General features: G+C 72.2%; 7 non-coding genes across 7 annotated transcripts; all 7 read left to right on the top strand.

Annotated features, from left to right (window-relative positions):
* Positions 1-1,475: 1,475 nt before the first annotated feature.
* Positions 1,476-1,569, top strand: LOC146406624 (small nucleolar RNA SNORD116). The gene has a single exon (XR_014833661.1). It is a non-coding gene; the product is annotated as a small nucleolar RNA SNORD116 (small nucleolar RNA).
* A 2,615-nt stretch (positions 1,570-4,184) lies between these two features.
* On the top strand, positions 4,185-4,278 carry LOC146406623 (small nucleolar RNA SNORD116). The gene has a single exon (XR_014833660.1). It is a non-coding gene; the product is annotated as a small nucleolar RNA SNORD116 (small nucleolar RNA).
* Positions 4,279-6,894: 2,616 nt separating this feature from the next.
* On the top strand, positions 6,895-6,988 carry LOC146406622 (small nucleolar RNA SNORD116). The gene has a single exon (XR_014833658.1). It is a non-coding gene; the product is annotated as a small nucleolar RNA SNORD116 (small nucleolar RNA).
* Positions 6,989-9,603: 2,615 nt separating this feature from the next.
* On the top strand, positions 9,604-9,697 carry LOC146406621 (small nucleolar RNA SNORD116). Its single transcript, XR_014833657.1, has one exon. It is a non-coding gene; the product is annotated as a small nucleolar RNA SNORD116 (small nucleolar RNA).
* Positions 9,698-12,313: 2,616 nt separating this feature from the next.
* LOC146406620 (small nucleolar RNA SNORD116) lies at positions 12,314-12,407 on the top strand. The gene has a single exon (XR_014833651.1). It is a non-coding gene; the product is annotated as a small nucleolar RNA SNORD116 (small nucleolar RNA).
* A 2,616-nt stretch (positions 12,408-15,023) lies between these two features.
* On the top strand, positions 15,024-15,117 carry LOC146406619 (small nucleolar RNA SNORD116). The gene has a single exon (XR_014833641.1). It is a non-coding gene; the product is annotated as a small nucleolar RNA SNORD116 (small nucleolar RNA).
* A 2,616-nt stretch (positions 15,118-17,733) lies between these two features.
* Positions 17,734-17,827, top strand: LOC146406618 (small nucleolar RNA SNORD116). The gene has a single exon (XR_014833637.1). It is a non-coding gene; the product is annotated as a small nucleolar RNA SNORD116 (small nucleolar RNA).
* Positions 17,828-20,080: the final 2,253 nt, after the last annotated feature.

The following is a 20,080-nucleotide window of genomic DNA, read 5'->3' as shown; positions in this document are numbered from 1 at the left end:
GGTCCCGCTGGGCCCAGGGTCTAGTGCGTCTCCCGTGGAGATGCTGGTGCTGGAGTTAGGGAGGCCTGGGTGTGCATGGGTGTGGCACGCAAAGTAGAGGGTCCCATGGGGCCCGGCGGGCCTTCCGGTGCTGGCGGCGGGGCTGTGGCGTGTGCCTTGCGTGGGGCCCGAGCGCCCAACTGGTGGCAGGCTCCGGGCGCCCGGCGGCAGGCGGTCTGTGCGGGTTGCGTTGTGTCCGGTGGACAGGCGGCAGCCGTGGGGCGGGGTTTGGGGCAGGCAGGCCTCCGGTGTCCCCAGGGTGCCCCGGGGAGACCTGCCTGAGGGACCCAGGTCCCGCGCGCCAGGGGGCCTTGTGTGGCGGGCCTGGAGGGTGAAGGGCGAGCGACCCGAGCCCACAGCCTGGCGGCAGGGGACGCCCCTGGCCATTGGCGGTCAGGGCGAGGTGCGGCCCTGCGGGGTCTCGCACAGGCTCCAGGGCCCTTGGGGTCCCGGAGGGTCCAGCAGAAGGGTCTGTGTTTTGCCCGGGGTCCTGAGAGCGTGCTGGGGATAGCAGGGGTGGAGTGCAGGTGTGCCCATGGGCGCCCCGGGTCCAGGGCCCGCGGAGCCGCTCTCGGGGCGGAGACGTTGCCCCCAGGGGCACGTCAGCGGTCCTGAGGTGAGGCTCCTGCAGAGCACTCTGGGCCGCGTGTGTCTCTCCCTGCGTGGGCAGGCAGTGTCGGTGGCCGGAGCGAGGGTGTTTTCCCATCGGGGTGAGAGGGAGAGCCCCAGGGTGGGCCTGGGGGCGGAATCGGACTCGGGGTTGGGGTGGACTCTTCTGAAGCTGGGAGGGGTGCGGGTGGGCAGGGCCTTAGGGAGCCTGAGGGAGGCGCGGTTCCTGGGGGAAGGGTGTGGCGAGGCGGCGGCAGCCCGCGTGGCGCTGTGGCGCCCCAGCGAAGGGGCAGTGCTGGCCACTCGTGTGGCCCTTTGGCTGCTGGCACCCAGTGAGAGGGGGGAGGCCAGGGACAGGTGGCAGCCAGGCTGCCCACAGGCCCTGGGCGGTGGGGGGCCCGGCCCCTGTGCCTTGGGCAGCCGGGCCCCTTGCTGAGGCGTGCTTGCGCGTGTCCGTTGTCGCCCTCACCCAGCTGCTGCGGCGGAGAAACGGAGGCCAGCGCGGGGAGCGGAAGCCGGAGCCTGTCGGGAGCGACCCCGGGAAGGCCAGTCCCTCCTGCCGGAGGGAGGCGTGTTGGCGTGCGGCCGGTGGCGGGATCGATGGCCACCTGGTAGGCGATGGTAAGCGGCAGTGGCCTGCGCCAAGGTAGCCCCCGGGGGGCGGTGTGTGGCGCCCGGACCCGCACCCTCTGCTCCCGGGGGTGGAGCTGACCTGCTTGCCCGCGGATGGGCTCGGGAGCCTGCGGGCCGCGGCCAGGAGGGAGCTGGCTGGCCGTCCCGGCGGTGGGGGCTGTGGCGGTGGCTGTCCCGCGGGTGTGCCCGTGCTCGGATCGATGATGACACCCACAAACGCATTCCTTGGAAAATCTGAACAAAATGAGTGAGAACTCACTACCGTCTCCTCATCGCAAACTGAGGTCCGGCACGTGGCTCCCACAGGGGCCGTCGGGGGAGGGTCCCGTTGCCTTGGCTCCCTTGGGTGCGTGCAGCCCTGGGGCGCAGGTGGGGGCAGGCAGGCCTCCGGTGGTCGCGGAGGGCCATGGGGAGAGGAGCCTTGGGGCTGGCCTCCTCGAGGGCAGCCCCGGGGCCCCGGGGCCCGGTGCCCGGCGGGAAAGCCTTGGGAGTGGCAGGCCCAGTGTGGGGTGGGCTGCCTGCGGTGTGTGTGAGCGCCGCTGGGCTCTCAGGCCTGCGGCTTCCTCCGTGAGGCCTCCGCGGGGTCCTGCCCGCGGTGTCGGGCGCAGAGGGTGTCTGTAGGTTGCGGGTGAGCAGCGGGGGCCTTGGCCTCGGCGGGACTGCCGACCCAGGTTCTGGTGGGGAGAGAGGAGGCCGGCCGGGGGGCCTTGCCGAGATGGCCGTTTGGGCGGGGTCGGACGCCTTGGCCTGGGCCTTCACGGGGTCGGCGGGGCTGCCAGTGCCTTTCCCTCGCAGAGTCCTTGGTGGTCATCGAGAACCCTGGAGCCCCTGCGGCATTTCCCAGAGACGTGGAGGCGGTGGGGCGCCAGGTGGCCCTGGGCGGTGCCGAGTCGGCCGCGTACTGGGGTCGAGAGAAGTGCAGGAGGGCCAGAGGTCCTGGGCCAGTGTGCGCAGAGCACCGTGAGGGGGAGTGTTGGGTGCCCGGGGCGGCAGTGCCTTCAGGGCGGCCTGGGCTATGATGTGGGATATCCTCAGAGATTTGGGCGGCGCGTGGAAGGCAGGACGCAGGGGTCCCGGGCACGTGAATGGGAGCTGGGTGCCTGTGCCCTGGCCGGTCATGGGTGCCGGCGGGGCAGAGAAGTGTGAGCCCGCGGCCAGCTCCCGGGGCCGCTAAGGTGTCCACACACGGGGCTGGGCATTGAGGCCGTGCGGCGCCCCTGGCCTGGCTGAGGCCGTGTTCCCGGGGAGGGAGGACAGGGAGTTGCGCAGTGGGAGGCAGTGTGAGGTTGATACCCAGCAGAGCTAGCCACGCCTGCGGACTGGAGCCCAGCCGAGCTGGTGCCGGGCGGGAGCTGGTGGCAAGGAGGGAGTCTGCTGTGGAGGAAAGGGGGCAGGTGGCGGCGGAAGGGGCGTGAGTTTCGGTGCGAGGGTCCCGCTGGGCCCAGGGTCTAGTGCGTCTCCCGTGGAGATGCTGGTGCTGGAGTTAGGGAGGCCTGGGTGTGCATGGGTGTGGCACGCAAAGTAGAGGGTCCCATGGGGCCCGGCGGGCCTTCCGGTGCTGGCGGCGGGGCTGTGGCGTGTGCCTTGCGTGGGGCCCGAGCGCCCAACTGGTGGCAGGCTCCGGGCGCCCGGCGGCAGGCGGTCTGTGCGGGTTGCGTTGTGTCCGGTGGACAGGCGGCAGCCGTGGGGCGGGGTTTGGGGCAGGCAGGCCTCCGGTGTCCCCAGGGTGCCCCGGGGAGACCTGCCTGAGGGACCCAGGTCCCGCGCGCCAGGGGGCCTTGTGTGGCGGGCCTGGAGGGTGAAGGGCGAGCGACCCGAGCCCACAGCCTGGCGGCAGGGGACGCCCCTGGCCATTGGCGGTCAGGGCGAGGTGCGGCCCTGCGGGGTCTCGCACAGGCTCCAGGGCCCTTGGGGTCCCGGAGGGTCCAGCAGAAGGGTCTGTGTTTTGCCCGGGGTCCTGAGAGCGTGCTGGGGATAGCAGGGGTGGAGTGCAGGTGTGCCCATGGGCGCCCCGGGTCCAGGGCCCGCGGAGCCGCTCTCGGGGCGGAGACGTTGCCCCCAGGGGCACGTCAGCGGTCCTGAGGTGAGGCTCCTGCAGAGCACTCTGGGCCGCGTGTGTCTCTCCCTGCGTGGGCAGGCAGTGTCGGTGGCCGGAGCGAGGGTGTTTTCCCATCGGGGTGAGAGGGAGAGCCCCAGGGTGGGCCTGGGGGCGGAATCGGACTCGGGGTTGGGGTGGACTCTTCTGAAGCTGGGAGGGGTGCGGGTGGGCAGGGCCTTAGGGAGCCTGAGGGAGGCGCGGTTCCTGGGGGAAGGGTGTGGCGAGGCGGCGGCAGCCCGCGTGGCGCTGTGGCGCCCCAGCGAAGGGGCAGTGCTGGCCACTCGTGTGGCCCTTTGGCTGCTGGCACCCAGTGAGAGGGGGGAGGCCAGGGACAGGTGGCAGCCAGGCTGCCCACAGGCCCTGGGCGGTGGGGGGCCCGGCCCCTGTGCCTTGGGCAGCCGGGCCCCTTGCTGAGGCGTGCTTGCGCGTGTCCGTTGTCGCCCTCACCCAGCTGCTGCGGCGGAGAAACGGAGGCCAGCGCGGGGAGCGGAAGCCGGAGCCTGTCGGGAGCGACCCCGGGAAGGCCAGTCCCTCCTGCCGGAGGGAGGCGTGTTGGCGTGCGGCCGGTGGCGGGATCGATGGCCACCTGGTAGGCGATGGTAAGCGGCAGTGGCCTGCGCCAAGGTAGCCCCCGGGGGGCGGTGTGTGGCGCCCGGACCCGCACCCTGAGCTCCCGGGGGTGGAGCTGTCCTGCTTGCCCGCGGTTGGGCTCGGGAGCCTGCGGGCCGCGGCCAGGAGGGAGCTGGCTGGTGGTCCCCGCGGTGGGGGTTGTGGCGGTGGCTGTCCCGCGGGTGTGCCCGTGCTCGGATCGATGATGACACCCACAAACGCATTCCTTGGAAAATCTGAACAAAATGAGTGAGAACTCACTACCGTCTCCTCATCGCAAACTGAGGTCCGGCACGTGGCTCCCACAGGGGACGTCGGGGGAGGGTCCCGTTGCCTTGGCTCCCTTGGGTGCGTGCAGCCCTGGGGCGCAGGTGGGGGCAGGCAGGCCTCCGGTGGCCGCGGAGGGCCATGGGGAGAGGAGCCTTGGGGCTGGCCTCCTCGAGGGCAGCCCCGGGGCCCCGGGGCCCCGGTGCCCGGCGGGAAAGCCTTGGGAGTGGCAGGCCCAGTGTGGGGTGGGCTGCCTGCGGTGTGTGTGAGCGCCGCTGGGCTCTCAGGCCTGCGGCTGCCTCCGTGAGGCCTCCGCGGGGTCCTGCCCGCGGTGTCGGGCGCAGAGGCTGTCTGTAGGTTGCGGGTGAGCAGCGGGGGCCTTGGCCTCGGCGGGACTGCCGACCCAGGTTCTGGTGGGGAGAGAGGAGGCCGGCCGGGGGGCCTTGCCGAGATGGCCGTTTGGGCGGGGTCGGACGCCTTGGCCTGGGCCTTCACGGGGTCGGCGGGGCTGCCAGTGCCTTTCCCTCGCAGAGTCCTTGGTGGTCATCGAGAACCCTGGAGCCCCTGCGGCATTTCCCAGAGACGTGGAGGCGGTGGGGCGCCAGGTGGCCCTGGGCGGTGCCGAGTCGGCCGCGGACTGGGGTCGAGAGAAGTGCAGGAGGGCCAGAGGTCCTGGGCCAGTGTGCGCAGAGCACCGTGAGGGGGAGTGTTGGGTGCCCGGGGCGGCAGTGCCTTCAGGGCGGCCTGGGCTATGATGTGGGATATCCTCAGAGATTTGGGCGGCGCGTGGAAGGCAGGACGGAGGGGTCCCGGGCACGTGAATGGGAGCTGGGTGCCTGTGCCCTGGCCGGTCATGGGTGCCGGCGGGGCAGAGAAGTGTGAGCCCGCGGCCAGCTCCCGGGGCCGCTAAGGTGTCCACACACGGGGCTGGGCATTGAGGCCGTGCGGCGCCCCTGGCCTGGCTGAGGCCGTGTTCCCGGGGAGGGAGGACAGGGAGTTGCGCAGTGGGAGGCAGTGTGAGGTTGATACCCAGCAGAGCTAGCCACGCCTGCGGACTGGAGCCCAGCCGAGCTGGTGCCGGGCGGGAGCTGGTGGCAAGGAGGGAGTCTGCTGTGGAGGAAAGGGGGCAGGTGGCGGCGGAAGGGGCGTGAGTTTCGGTGCGAGGGTCCCGCTGGGCCCAGGGTCTAGTGCGTCTCCCGTGGAGATGCTGGTGCTGGAGTTAGGGAGGCCTGGGTGTGCATGGGTGTGGCACGCAAAGGAGAGGGTCCCATGGGGCCCGGCGGGCCTTCCGGTGCTGGCGGCGGGGCTGTGGCGTGTGCCTTGCGTGGGGCCCGAGCGCCCAACTGGTGGCAGGCTCCGGGCGCCCGGCGGCAGGCGGTCTGTGCGGGTTGCGTTGTGTCCGGTGGACAGGCGGCAGCCGTGGGGCGGGGTTTGGGGCAGGCAGGCCTCCGGTGTCCCCAGGGTGCCCCGGGGAGACCTGCCTGAGGGACCCAGGTCCCGCGCGCCAGGGGGCCTTGTGTGGCGGGCCTGGAGGGTGAAGGGCGAGCGACCCGAGCCCACAGCCTGGCGGCAGGGGACGCCCCTGGCCATTGGCGGTCAGGGCGAGGTGCGGCCCTGCGGGGTCTCGCACAGGCTCCAGGGCCCTTGGGGTCCCGGAGGGTCCAGCAGAAGGGTCTGTGTTTTGCCCGGGGTCCTGAGAGCGTGCTGGGGATAGCAGGGGTGGAGTGCAGGTGTGCCCATGGGCGCCCCGGGTCCAGGGCCCGCGGAGCCGCTCTCGGGGCGGAGACCTTGCCCCCAGGGGCACGTCAGCGGTCCTGAGGTGAGGCTCCTGCAGAGCACTCTGGGCCGCGTGTGTCTCTCCCTGCGTGGGCAGGCAGTGTCGGTGGCCGGAGCGAGGGTGTTTTCCCATCGGGGTGAGAGGGAGAGCCCCAGGGTGGGCCTGGGGGCGGAATCGGACTCGGGGTTGGGGTGGACTCTTCTGAAGCTGGGAGGGGTGCGGGTGGGCAGGGCCTTAGGGAGCCTGAGGGAGGCGCGGTTCCTGGGGGAAGGGTGTGGCGAGGCGGCGGCAGCCCGCGTGGCGCTGTGGCGCCCCAGCGAAGGGGCAGTGCTGGCCACTCGTGTGGCCCTTTGGCTGCTGGCACCCAGTGAGAGGGGGGAGGCCAGGGACAGGTGGCAGCCAGGCTGCCCACAGGCCCTGGGCGGTGGGGGGCCCGGCCCCTGTGCCTTGGGCAGCCTGGCCCCTTGCTGAGGCGTGCTTGCGCGTGTCCGTTGTCGCCCTCACCCAGCTGCTGTGGCGGAGAAACGGAGGCCAGCGCGGGGAGCGGAAGCCGGAGCCTGTCGGGAGCGACCCCGGGAAGGCCAGTCCCTCCTGCCGGAGGGAGGCGTGTTGGCGTGCGGCCGGTGGCGGGATCGATGGCCACCTGGTAGGCGATGGTAAGCGGCAGTGGCCTGCGCCAAGGTAGCCCCCGGGGGGCGGTGTGTGGCGCCCGGACCCGCACCCTCTGCTCCCGGGGGTGGAGCTGACCTGCTTGCCCGCGGATGGGCTCGGGAGCCTGCGGGCCGCGGCCAGGAGGGAGCTGGCTGGCCGTCCCGGCGGTGGGGGCTGTGGCGGTGGCTGTCCCGCGGGTGTGCCCGTGCTCGGATCGATGATGACACCCACAAACGCATTCCTTGGAAAATCTGAACAAAATGAGTGAGAACTCACTACCGTCTCCTCATCGCAAACTGAGGTCCGGCACGTGGCTCCCACAGGGGCCGTCGGGGGAGGGTCCCGTTGCCTTGGCTCCCTTGGGTGCGTGCAGCCCTGGGGCGCAGGTGGGGGCAGGCAGGCCTCCGGTGGTCGCGGAGGGCCATGGGGAGAGGAGCCTTGGGGCTGGCCTCCTCGAGGGCAGCCCCGGGGCCCCGGGGCCCGGTGCCCGGCGGGAAAGCCTTGGGAGTGGCAGGCCCAGTGTGGGGTGGGCTGCCTGCGGTGTGTGTGAGCGCCGCTGGGCTCTCAGGCCTGCGGCTTCCTCCGTGAGGCCTCCGCGGGGTCCTGCCCGCGGTGTCGGGCGCAGAGGCTGTCTGTAGGTTGCGGGTGAGCAGCGGGGGCCTTGGCCTCGGCGGGACTGCCGACCCAGGTTCTGGTGGGGAGAGAGGAGGCCGGCCGGGGGGCCTTGCCGAGATGGCCGTTTGGGCGGGGTCGGACGCCTTGGCCTGGGCCTTCACGGGGTCGGCGGGGCTGCCAGTGCCTTTCCCTCGCAGAGTCCTTGGTGGTCATCGAGAACCCTGGAGCCCCTGCGGCATTTCCCAGAGACGTGGAGGCGGTGGGGCGCCAGGTGGCCCTGGGCGGTGCCGAGTCGGCCGCGTACTGGGGTCGAGAGAAGTGCAGGAGGGCCAGAGGTCCTGGGCCAGTGTGCGCAGAGCACCGTGAGGGGGAGTGTTGGGTGCCCGGGGCGGCAGTGCCTTCAGGGCGGCCTGGGCTATGATGTGGGATATCCTCAGAGATTTGGGCGGCGCGTGGAAGGCAGGACGCAGGGGTCCCGGGCACGTGAATGGGAGCTGGGTGCCTGTGCCCTGGCCGGTCATGGGTGCCGGCGGGGCAGAGAAGTGTGAGCCCGCGGCCAGCTCCCGGGGCCGCTAAGGTGTCCACACACGGGGCTGGGCATTGAGGCCGTGCGGCGCCCCTGGCCTGGCTGAGGCCGTGTTCCCGGGGAGGGAGGACAGGGAGTTGCGCAGTGGGAGGCAGTGTGAGGTTGATACCCAGCAGAGCTAGCCACGCCTGCGGACTGGAGCCCAGCCGAGCTGGTGCCGGGCGGGAGCTGGTGGCAAGGAGGGAGTCTGCTGTGGAGGAAAGGGGGCAGGTGGCGGTGGAAGGGGCGTGAGTTTCGGTGCGAGGGTCCCGCTGGGCCCAGGGTCTAGTGCGTCTCCCGTGGAGATGCTGGTGCTGGAGTTAGGGAGGCCTGGGTGTGCATGGGTGTGGCACGCAAAGGAGAGGGTCCCATGGGGCCCGGCGGGCCTTCCGGTGCTGGCGGCGGGGCTGTGGCGTGTGCCTTGCGTGGGGCCCGAGCGCCCAACTGGTGGCAGGCTCCGGGCGCCCGGCGGCAGGCGGTCTGTGCGGGTTGCGTTGTGTCCGGTGGACAGGCGGCAGCCGTGGGGCGGGGTTTGGGGCAGGCAGGCCTCCGGTGTCCCTAGAGTGCCCCGGGGAGACCTGCCTGAGGGACCCAGGTCCCGCGCGCCAGGGGGCCTGGTGTGGCGGGCCTGGAGGGTGAAGGGCGAGCGACCCGAGCCCACAGCCTGGCGGCAGGGGACGCCCCTGGCCATTGGCGGTCAGGGCGAGGTGCGGCCCTGCGGGGTCTCGCCCAGGCTCCAGGGCCCTTGGGGTCCCGGAGGGTCCAGCAGAAGGGTCTGTGTTTTGCCCGGGGTCCTGAGAGCGTGCTGGGGATAGCAGGGGTGGAGTGCAGGTGTGCCCATGGGCGCCCCGGGTCCAGGGCCCGCGGAGCCGCTCTCGGGGCGGAGACCTTGCCCCCAGGGGCACGTCAGCGGTCCTGAGGTGAGGCTCCTGCAGAGCACTCTGGGCCGCGTGTGTCTCTCCCTGCGTGGGCAGGCAGTGTCGGTGGCCGGAGCGAGGGTGTTTTCCCATCGGGGTGAGAGGGAGAGCCCCAGGGTGGGCCTGGGGGCGGAATCGGACTCGGGGTTGGGGTGGACTCTTCTGAAGCTGGGAGGGGTGCGGGTGGGCAGGGCCTTAGGGAGCCTGAGGGAGGCGCGGTTCCTGGGGGAAGGGTGTGGCGAGGCGGCGGCAGCCCGCGTGGCGCTGTGGCGCCCCAGCGAAGGGGCAGTGCTGGCCACTCGTGTGGCCCTTTGGCTGCTGGCACCCAGTGAGAGGGGGGAGGCCAGGGACAGGTGGCAGCCAGGCTGCCCACAGGCCCTGGGCGGTGGGGGGCACGGCCCCTGTGCCTTGGGCAGCCTGGCCCCTTGCTGAGGCGTGCTTGCGCGTGTCCGTTGTCGCCCTCACCCAGCTGCTGTGGCGGAGAAACGGAGGCCAGCGCGGGGAGCGGAAGCCGGAGCCTGTCGGGAGCGACCCCGGGAAGGCCAGTCCCTCCTGCCGGAGGGAGGCGTGTTGGCGTGCGGCCGGTGGCGGGATCGATGGCCACCTGGTAGGCGATGGTAAGCGGCAGTGGCCTGCGCCAAGGTAGCCCCCGGGGGGCGGTGTGTGGCGCCCGGACCCGCACCCTCTGCTCCCGGGGGTGGAGCTGACCTGCTTGCCCGCGGTTGGGCTCGGGAGCCTGCGGGCCGCGGCCAGGAGGGAGCTGGCTGGCCGTCCCGGCGGTGGGGGCTGTGGCGGTGGCCGTCCCGCGGGTGTGCCCGTGCTCGGATCGATGATGACACCCACAAACGCATTCCTTGGAAAATCTGAACAAAATGAGTGAGAACTCACTACCGTCTCCTCATCGCAAACTGAGGTCCGGCACGTGGCTCCCACAGGGGACGTCGGGGGAGGGTCCCGTTGCCTTGGCTCCCTTGGGTGCGTGCAGCCCTGGGGCGCAGGTGGGGGCAGGCAGGCCTCCGGTGGCCGCGGAGGGCCATGGGGAGAGGAGCCTTGGGGCTGGCCTCCTCGCGGGCAGCCCCGGGGCCCCGGGGCCCCGGTGCCCGGCGGGAAAGCCTTGGGAGTGGCAGGCCCAGTGTGGGGTGGGCTGCCTGCGGTGTGTGTGAGCGCCGCTGGGCTCTCAGGCCTGCGGCTGCCTCCTTGAGGTCTCCGCGGGGTCCTGCCCGCGGTGTCGGGCGCCGAGGCTGTCTGTAGGTTGCGGGTGAGCAGCGGGGGCCTTGGCCTCGGCGGGACTGCCGACCCAGGTTCTGGTGGGGAGAGAGGAGGCCGGCCGGGGGGCCTTGCCGAGATGGCCGTTTGGGCGGGGTCGGACGCCTTGGCCTGGGCCTTCACGGGGTCGGCGGGGCTGCCAGTGCCTTTCCCTCGCAGAGTCCTTGGTGGTCATCGAGAACCCTGGAGCCCCTGCGGCATTTCCCAGAGAGGTGGAGGCGGTGGGGCGCCAGGTGGCCCTGGGCGGTGCCGAGTCGGCCGCGGACTGGGGTCGAGAGAAGTGCAGAAGGGCCAGAGGTCCTGGGCCAGTGTGCGCAGAGCACCGTGAGGGGGAGTGTTGGGTGCCCGGGGCGGCAGTGCCTTCAGGGCGGCCTGGGCTATGATGTGGGATATCCTCAGAGATTTGGGCGGCGCGTGGAAGGCAGGACGGAGGGGTCCCGGGCACGTGAATGGGAGCTGGGTGCCTGTGCCCTGGCCGGTCATGGGTGCCGGCGGGGCAGAGAAGTGTGAGCCCGCGGCCAGCTCCCGGGGCCGCTAAGGTGTCCACACACGGGGCTGGGCATTGAGGCCGTGCGGCGCCCCTGCCCTGGCTGAGGCCGTGTTCCCGGGGAGGGAGGACAGGGAGTTGCGCAGTGGGAGGCAGTGTGAGGTTGATACTCAGCAGAGCTAGCCACGCCTGCGGACTGGAGCCCAGCCGAGCTGGTGCCGGGCGGGAGCTGGTGGCAAGGAGGGAGTCTGCTGTGGAGGAAAGGGGGCAGGTGGCGGCGGAAGGGGCGTGAGTTTCGGTGTGAGGGTCCCGCTGGGCCCAGGGTCTAGTGCGTCTCCCGTGGAGATGCTGGTGCTGGAGTTAGGGAGGCCTGGGTGTGCATGGGTGTGCCACGCAAAGGAGAGGGTCCCATGGGGCCCGGCGGGCCTTCCGGTGCTGGCGGCGGGGCTGTGGCGTGTGCCTTGCGTGGGGCCCGAGCGCCCAACTGGTGGCAGGCTCCGGGCGCCTGGCGGCAGGCGGTCTGTGCGGGTTGCGTTGTGTCCGGTGGACAGGCGGCAGCCGTGGGGCGGGGTTTGGGGCAGGCAGGCCTCCGGTGTCCCTAGAGTGCCCCGGGGAGACCTGCCTGAGGGACCCAGGTCCCGCGCGCCAGGGGGCCTGGTGTGGCGGGCCTGGAGGGTGAAGGGCGAGCGACCCGAGCCCACAGCCTGGCGGCAGGGGACGCCCCTGGCCATTGGCGGTCAGGGCGAGGTGCGGCCCTGCGGGGTCTCGCACAGGCTCCAGGGCCCTTGGGGTCCCGGAGGGTCCAGCAGAAGGGTCTGTGTTTTGCCCGGGGTCCTGAGAGCGTGCTGGGGATAGCAGGGGTGGAGTGCAGGTGTGCCCATGGGCGCCCCGGGTCCAGGGCCCGCGGAGCCGCTCTCGGGGCGGAGACCTTGCCCCCAGGGGCACGTCAGCGGTCCTGAGGTGAGGCTCCTGCAGAGCACTCTGGGCCGCGTGTGTCTCTCCCTGCGTGGGCAGGCAGTGTCGGTGGCCGGAGCGAGGGTGTTTTCCCATCGGGGTGAGAGGGAGAGCCCCAGGGTGGGCCTGGGGGCGGAATCGGACTCGGGGTTGGGGTGGACTCTTCTGAAGCTGGGAGGGGTGCGGGTGGGCAGGGCCTTAGGGAGCCTGAGGGAGGCGCGGTTCCTGGGGGAAGGGTGTGGCGAGGCGGCGGCAGCCCGCGTGGCGCTGTGGCGCCCCAGCGAAGGGGCAGTGCTGGCCACTCGTGTGGCCCTTTGGCTGCTGGCACCCAGTGAGAGGGGGGAGGCCAGGGACAGGTGGCAGCCAGGCTGCCCACAGGCCCTGGGCGGTGGGGGGCACGGCCCCTGTGCCTTGGGCAGCCTGGCCCCTTGCTGAGGCGTGCTTGCGCGTGTCCGTTGTCGCCCTCACCCAGCTGCTGTGGCGGAGAAACGGAGGCCAGCGCGGGGAGCGGAAGCCGGAGCCTGTCGGGAGCGACCCCGGGAAGGCCAGTCCCTCCTGCCGGAGGGAGGCGTGTTGGCGTGCGGCCGGTGGCGGGATCGATGGCCACCTGGTAGGCGATGGTAAGCGGCAGTGGCCTGCGCCAAGGTAGCCCCCGGGGGGCGGTGTGTGGCGCCCGGACCCGCACCCTCTGCTCCCGGGGGTGGAGCTGACCTGCTTGCCCGCGGTTGGGCTCGGGAGCCTGCGGGCCGCGGCCAGGAGGGAGCTGGCTGGCCGTCCCGGCGGTGGGGGCTGTGGCGGTGGCCGTCCCGCGGGTGTGCCCGTGCTCGGATCGATGATGACACCCACAAACGCATTCCTTGGAAAATCTGAACAAAATGAGTGAGAACTCACTACCGTCTCCTCATCGCAAACTGAGGTCCGGCACGTGGCTCCCACAGGGGACGTCGGGGGAGGGTCCCGTTGCCTTGGCTCCCTTGGGTGCGTGCAGCGCTGGGGCGCAGGTGGGGGCAGGCAGGCCTCCGGTGGCCGCGGAGGGCCATGGGGAGAGGAGCCTTGGGGCTGGCCTCCTCGCGGGCAGCCCCGGGGCCCCGGGGCCCCGGTGCCCGGCGGGAAAGCCTTGGGAGTGGCAGGCCCAGTGTGGGGTGGGCTGCCTGCGGTGTGTGTGAGCGCCGCTGGGCTCTCAGGCCTGCGGCTGCCTCCTTGAGGCCTCCGCGGGGTCCTGCCCGCGGTGTCGGGCGCCGAGGCTGTCTGTAGGTTGCGGGTGAGCAGCGGGGGCCTTGGCCTCGGCGGGACTGCCGACCCAGGTTCTGGTGGGGAGAGAGGAGGCCGGCCGGCGGGCCTTGCCGAGATGGCCGTTTGGGCGGGGTCGGACGCCTTGGCCTGGGCCTTCACGGGGTCGGCGGGGCTGCCAGTGCCTTTCCCTCGCAGAGTCCTTGGTGGTCATCGAGAACCCTGGAGCCCCTGCGGCATTTCCCAGAGACGTGGAGGCGGTGGGGCGCCAGGTGGCCCTGGGCGGTGCCGAGTCGGCCGCGGACTGGGGTCGAGAGAAGTGCAGGAGGGCCAGAGGTCCTGGGCCAGTGTGCGCAGAGCACCGTGAGGGGGAGTGTTGGGTGCCCGGGGCGGCAGTGCCTTCAGGGCGGCCTGGGCTATGATGTGGGATATCCTCAGAGATTTGGGCGGCGCGTGGAAGGCAGGACGGAGGGGTCCCGGGCACGTGAATGGGAGCTGGGTGCCTGTGCCCTGGCCGGTCATGGGTGCCGGCGGGGCAGAGAAGTGTGAGCCCGCGGCCAGCTCCCGGGGCCGCTAAGGTGTCCACACACGGGGCTGGGCATTGAGGCCGTGCGGCGCCCCTGCCCTGGCTGAGGCCGTGTTCCCGGGGAGGGAGGACAGGGAGTTGCGCAGTGGGAGGCAGTGTGAGGTTGATACTCAGCAGAGCTAGCCACGCCTGCGGACTGGAGCCCAGCCGAGCTGGTGCCGGGCGGGAGCTGGTGGCAAGGAGGGAGTCTGCTGTGGAGGAAAGGGGGCAGGCGGCGGCGGAAGGGGCGTGAGTTTCGGTGTGAGGGTCCCGCTGGGCCCAGGGTCTAGTGCGTCTCCCGTGGAGATGCTGGTGCTGGAGTTAGGGAGGCCTGGGTGTGCATGGGTGTGGCACGCAAAGGAGAGGGTCCCATGGGGCCCGGCGGGCCTTCCGGTGCTGGCGGCGGGGCTGTGGCGTGTGCCTTGCGTGGGGCCCGAGCGCCCAACTGGTGGCAGGCTCCGGGCGCCCGGCGGCAGGCGGTCTGTGCGGGTTGCGTTGTGTCTGGTGGACAGGCGGCAGCCGTGGGGCGGGGTTTGGGGCAGGCAGGCCTCCGGTGTCCCCAGAGTGCCCCGGGGAGACCTGCCTGAGGGACCCAGGTCCCGCGCGCCAGGGGGCCTGGTGTGGCGGGCCTGGAGGGTGAAGGGCGAGCGACCCGAGCCCACAGCCTGGCGGCAGGGGACGCCCCTGGCCATTGGCGGTCAGGGCGAGGTGCGGCCCTGCGGGGTCTCGCCCAGGCTCCAGGGCCCTTGGGGTCCCGGAGGGTCCAGCAGAAGGGTCTGTGTTTTGCCCGGGGTCCTGAGAGCGTGCTGGGGATAGCAGGGGTGGAGTGCAGGTGTGCCCATGGGCGCCCCGGGTCCAGGGCCCGCGGAGCCGCTCTCGGGGCGGAGACCTTGCCCCCAGGGGCACGTCAGCGGTCCTGAGGTGAGGCTCCTGCAGAGCACTCTGGGCCGCGTGTGTCTCTCCCTGCGTGGGCAGGCAGTGTCGGTGGCCGGAGCGAGGGTGTTTTCCCATCGGGGTGAGAGGGAGAGCCCCAGGGTGGGCCTGGGGGCGGAATCGGACTCGGGGTTGGGGTGGACTCTTCTGAAGCTGGGAGGGGTGCGGGTGGGCAGGGCCTTAGGGAGCCTGAGGGAGGCGCGGTTCCTGGGGGAAGGGTGTGGCGAGGCGGCGGCAGCCCGCGTGGCGCTGTGGCGCCCCAGCGAAGGGGCAGTGCTGGCCACTCGTGTGGCCCTTTGGCTGCTGGCACCCAGTGAGAGGGGGGAGGCCAGGGACAGGTGGCAGCCAGGCTGCCCACAGGCCCTGGGCGGTGGGGGGCCCGGCCCCTGTGCCTTGGGCAGCCGGGCCCCTTGCTGAGGCGTGCTTGCGCGTGTCCGTTGTCGCCCTCACCCAGCTGCTGCGGCGGAGAAACGGAGGCCAGCGCGGGGAGCGGAAGCCGGAGCCTGTCGGGAGCGACCCCGGGAAGGCCAGTCCCTCCTGCCGGAGGGAGGCGTGTTGGCGTGCGGCCGGTGGCGGGATCGATGGCCACCTGGTAGGCGATGGTAAGCGGCAGTGGCCTGCGCCAAGGTAGCCCCCGGGGGGCGGTGTGTGGCGCCCGGACCCGCACCCTCTGTTCCCGGGGGTGGAGCTGACCTGCTTGCCCGCGGTTGGGCTCGGGAGCCTGTGGGCCGCGGCCAGGAGGGAGCTGGCTGGCCGTCCCGGCGGTGGGGGCTGTGGCGGTGGCCGTCCCGCGGGTGTGCCCGTGCTCGGATCGATGATGACACCCACAAACGCATTCCTTGGAAAATCTGAACAAAATGAGTGAGAACTCACTACCGTCTCCTCATCGCAAACTGAGGTCCGGCACGTGGCTCCCACAGGGGACGTCGGGGGAGGGTCCCGTTGCCTTGGCTCCCTTGGGTGCGTGCAGCCCTGGGGCGCAGGTGGGGGCAGGCAGGCCTCCGGTGGCCGCGGAGGGCCATGGGGAGAGGAGCCTTGGGGCTGGCCTCCTCGAGGGCAGCCCCGGGGCCCCGGGGCCCCGGTGCCCGGCGGGAAAGCCTTGGGAGTGGCAGGCCCAGTGTGGGGTGGGCTGCCTGCGGTGTGTGTGAGCGCCGCTGGGCTCTCAGGCCTGCGGCTGCCTCCGTGAGGCCTCCGCGGGGTCCTGCCCGCGGTGTCGGGCGCCGAGGCTGTCTGTAGGTTGCGGGTGAGCAGCGGGGGCCTTGGCCTCGGCTGGACTGCCGACCCAGGTTCTGGTGGGGAGAGAGGAGGCCGGCCGGGGGGCCTTGCCGAGATGGCCGTTTGGGCGGGGTCGGACGCCTTGGCCTGGGCCTTCACGGGGTCGGCGGGGCTGCCAGTGCCTTTCCCTCGCAGAGTCCTTGGTGGTCATCGAGAACCCTGGAGCCCCTGCGGCATTTCCCAGAGACGTGGAGGCGGTGGGGCGCCAGGTGGCCCTGGGCGGTGCCGAGTCGGCCGCGGACTGGGGTCGAGAGAAGTGCAGGAGGGCCAGAGGTCCTGGGCCAGTGTGCGCAGAGCACCGTGAGGGGGAGTGTTGGGTGCCCGGGGCGGCAGTGCCTTCAGGGCGGCCTGGGCTATGATGTGGGATATCCTCAGAGATTTGGGCGGCGCGTGGAAGGCAGGACGGAGGGGTCCCGGGCACGTGAATGGGAGCTGGGTGCCTGTGCCCTGGCCGGTCATGGGTGCCGGCGGGGCAGAGAAGTGTGAGCCCGCGGCCAGCTCCCGGGGCCGCTAAGGTGTCCACACACGGGGCTGGGCATTGAGGCCGTGCGGCGCCCCTGGCCTGGCTGAGGCCGTGTTCCCGGGGAGGGAGGACAGGGAGTTGCGCAGTGGGAGGCAGTGTGAGGTTGATACCCAGCAGAGCTAGCCACGCCTGCGGACTGGAGCCCAGCCGAGCTGGTGCCGGGCGGGAGCTGGTGGCAAGGAGGGAGTCTGCTGTGGAGGAAAGGGGGCAGGCGGCGGCGGAAGGGGCGTGAGTTTCGGTGCGAGGGTCCCGCTGGGCCCAGGGTCTAGTGCGTCTCCCGTGGAGATGCTGGTGCTGGAGTTAGGGAGGCCTGGGTGTGCATGGGTGTGCCACGCAAAGGAGAGGGTCCCATGGGGCCCGGCGGGCCTTCCGGTGCTGGCGGCGGGGCTGTGGCGTGTGCCTTGCGTGGGGCCCGAGCGCCCAACTGGTGGCAGGCTCCGGGCGCCTGGCGGCAGGCGGTCTGTGCGGGTTGCGTTGTGTCCGGTGGACAGGCGGCAGCCGTGGGGCGGGGTTTGGGGCAGGCAGGCCTCCGGTGTCCCTAGAGTGCCCCGGGGAGACCTGCCTGAGGGACCCAGGTCCCGCGCGCCAGGGGGCCTGGTGTGGCGGGCCTGGAGGGTGAAGGGCGAGCGACCCGAGCCCACAGCCTGGCGGCAGGGGACGCCCCTGGCCATTGGCGGTCAGGGCGAGGTGCGGCCCTGCGGGGTCTCGCCCAGGCTCCAGGGCCCTTGGGGTCCCGGAGGGTCCAGCAGAAGGGTCTGTGTTTTGCCCGGGGTCCTGAGAGCGTGCTGGGGATAGCAGGGGTGGAGTGCAGGTGTGCCCATGGGCGCCCCGGTTCCAGGGCCGGCGGAGCCGCTCTCGGGGCGGAGACCTTGCCCCCAGGGGCACGTCAGCGGTCCTGAGGTGAGGCTCCTGCAGAGCACTCTGGGCCGCGTGTGTCTCTCCCTGCGTGGGCAGGCAGTGTCGGTGGCCGGAGCGAGGGTGTTTTCCCATCGGGGTGAGAGGGAGAGCCCCAGGGTGGGCCTGGGGGCGGAATCGGACTCGGGGTTGGGGTGGACTCTTCTGAAGCTGGGAGGGGTGCGGGTGGGCAGGGCCTTAGGGAGACTGAGGGAGGCGCGGTTCCTGGGGGAAGGGTGTGGCGAGGCGGCGGCAGCCCGCGTCGCGCTGTGGCGCCCCAGCGAAGGGGCAGTGCTGGCCACTCGTGTGGCCCTTTGGCTGCTGGCACCCAGTGAGAGGGGGGAGGCCAGGGACAGGTGGCAGCCAGGCTGCCCACAGGCCCTGGGCGGTGGGGGGCACGGCCCCTGTGCCTTGGGCAGCCTGGCCCCTTGCTGAGGCGTGCTTGCGCGTGTCCGTTGTCGCCCTCACCCAGCTGCTGTGGCGGAGAAACGGAGGCCAGCGCGGGGAGCGGAAGCCGGAGCCTGTCGGGAGCGACCCCGGGAAGGCCAGTCCCTCCTGCCGGAGGGAGGCGTGTTGGCGTGCGGCCGGTGGCGGGATCGATGGCCACCTGGTAGGCGATGGTAAGCGGCAGTGGCCTGCGCCAAGGTAGCCCCCGGGGGGCGGTGTGTGGCGCCCGGACCCGCACCCTCTGCTCCCGGGGGTGGAGCTGACCTGCTTGCCCGCGGTTGGGCTCGGGAGCCTGCGGGCCGCGGCCAGGAGGGAGCTGGCTGGCCGTCCCGGCGGTGGGGGCTGTGGCGGTGGCCGTCCCGCGGGTGTGCCCGTGCTCGGATCGATGATGACACCCACAAACGCATTCCTTGGAAAATCTGAACAAAATGAGTGAGAACTCACTACCGTCTCCTCATCGCAAACTGAGGTCCGGCACGTGGCTCCCACAGGGGACGTCGGGGGAGGGTCCCGTTGCCTTGGCTCCCTTGGGTGCGTGCAGCCCTGGGGCGCAGGTGGGGGCAGGCAGGCCTCCGGTGGCCGCGGAGGGCCATGGGGAGAGGAGCCTTGGGGCTGGCCTCCTCGCGGGCAGCCCCGGGGCCCCGGGGCCCCGGTGCCCGGCGGGAAAGCCTTGGGAGTGGCAGGCCCAGTGTGGGGTGGGCTGCCTGCGGTGTGTGTGAGCGCCGCTGGGCTCTCAGGCCTGCGGCTGCCTCCTTGAGGTCTCCGCGGGGTCCTGCCCGCGGTGTCGGGCGCCGAGGCTGTCTGTAGGTTGCGGGTGAGCAGCGGGGGCCTTGGCCTCGGCGGGACTGCCGACCCAGGTTCTGGTGGGGAGAGAGGAGGCCGGCCGGGGGGCCTTGCCGAGATGGCCGTTTGGGCGGGGTCGGACGCCTTGGCCTGGGCCTTCACGGGGTCGGCGGGGCTGCCAGTGCCTTTCCCTCGCAGAGTCCTTGGTGGTCATCGAGAACCCTGGAGCCCCTGCGGCATTTCCCAGAGACGTGGAGGCGGTGGGGCGCCAGGTGGCCCTGGGCGGTGCCGAGTCGGCCGCGGACTGGGGTCGAGAGAAGTGCAGGAGGGCCAGAGGTCCTGGGCCAGTGTGCGCAGAGCACCGTGAGGGGGAGTGTTGGGTGCCCGGGGCGGCAGTGCCTTCAGGGCGGCCTGGGCTATGATGTGGGATATCCTCAGAGATTTGGTCGGCGCGTGGAAGGCAGGACGGAGGGGTCCCGGGCACGTGAATGGGAGCTGGGTGCCTGTGCCCTGGCCGGTCATGGGTGCCGGCGGGGCAGAGAAGTGTGAGCCCGCGGCCAGCTCCCGGGGCCGCTAAGGTGTCCACACACGGGGCTGGGCATTGAGGCCGTGCGGCGCCCCTGCCCTGGCTGAGGCCGTGTTCCCGGGGAGGGAGGACAGGGAGTTGCGCAGTGGGAGGCAGTGTGAGGTTGATACCCAGCAGAGCTAGCCACGCCTGCGGACTGGAGCCCAGCCGAGCTGGTGCCGGGCGGGAGCTGGTGGCAAGGAGGGAGTCTGCTGTGGAGGAAAGGGGGCAGGTGGCGGCGGAAGGGGCGTGAGTTTCGGTGTGAGGGTCCCGCTGGGCCCAGGGTCTAGTGCGTCTCCCGTGGAGATGCTGGTGCTGGAGTTAGGGAGGCCTGGGTGTGCATGGGTGTGGCACGCAAAGGAGAGGGTCCCATGGGGCCCGGCGGGCCTTCCGGTGCTGGCGGCGGGGCTGTGGCGTGTGCCTTGCGTGGGGCCCGAGCGCCCAACTGGTGGCAGGCTCCGGGCGCCCGGCGGCAGGCGGTCTGTGCGGGTTGCGTTGTGTCTGGTGGACAGGCGGCAGCCGTGGGGCGGGGTTTGGGGCAGGCAGGCCTCCGGTGTCCCCAGAGTGCCCCGGGGAGACCTGCCTGAGGGACCCAGGTCCCGCGCGCCAGGGGGCCTGGTGTGGCGGGCCTGGAGGGTGAAGGGCGAGCGACCCGAGCCCACAGCCTGGCGGCAGGGGACGCCCCTGGCCATTGGCGGTCAGGGCGAGGTGCGGCCCTGCGGGGTCTCGCCCAGGCTCCAGGGCCCTTGGGGTCCCGGAGGGTCCAGCAGAAGGGTCTGTGTTTTGCCCGGGGTCCTGAGAGCGTGCTGGGGATAGCAGGGGTGGAGTGCAGGTGTGCCCATGGGCGCCCCGGGTCCAGGGCCCGCGGAGCCGCTCTCGGGGCGGAGACCTTGCCCCCAGGGGCACGTCAGCGGTCCTGAGGTGAGGCTCCTGCAGAGCACTCTGGGCCGCGTGTGTCTCTCCCTGCGTGGGCAGGCAGTGTCGGTGGCCGGAGCGAGGGTGTTTTCCCATCGGGGTGAGAGGGAGAGCCCCAGGGTGGGCCTGGGGGCGGAATCGGACTCGGGGTTGGGGTGGACTCTTCTGAAGCTGGGAGGGGTGCGGGTGGGCAGGGCCTTAGGGAGCCTGAGGGAGGCGCGGTTCCTGGGGGAAGGGTGTGGCGAGGCGGCGGCAGCCCGCGTGGCGCTGTGGCGCCCCAGCGAAGGGGCAGTGCTGGCCACTCGTGTGGCCCTTTGGCTGCTGGCACCCAGTGAGAGGGGGGAGGCCAGGGACAGGTGGCAGCCAGGCTGCCCACAGGCCCTGGGCGGTGGGGGGCCCGGCCCCTGTGCCTTGGGCAGCCGGGCCCCTTGCTGAGGCGTGCTTGCGCGTGTCCGTTGTCGCC

The sequence above is a fragment of the Sus scrofa genome, chromosome 1 (assembly GCF_054392235.1).
Source record: "Sus scrofa isolate SSC_HxYL_T2T_F1_AM1 chromosome 1, Sscrofa_HxYL_maternal_Yorkshire_Landrace_v2.0, whole genome shotgun sequence".
In the NCBI taxonomy this organism is placed as follows: Eukaryota; Metazoa; Chordata; class Mammalia; order Artiodactyla; family Suidae; genus Sus; species Sus scrofa.
This window is presented reverse-complemented; position numbering and strand designations above follow the sequence as displayed.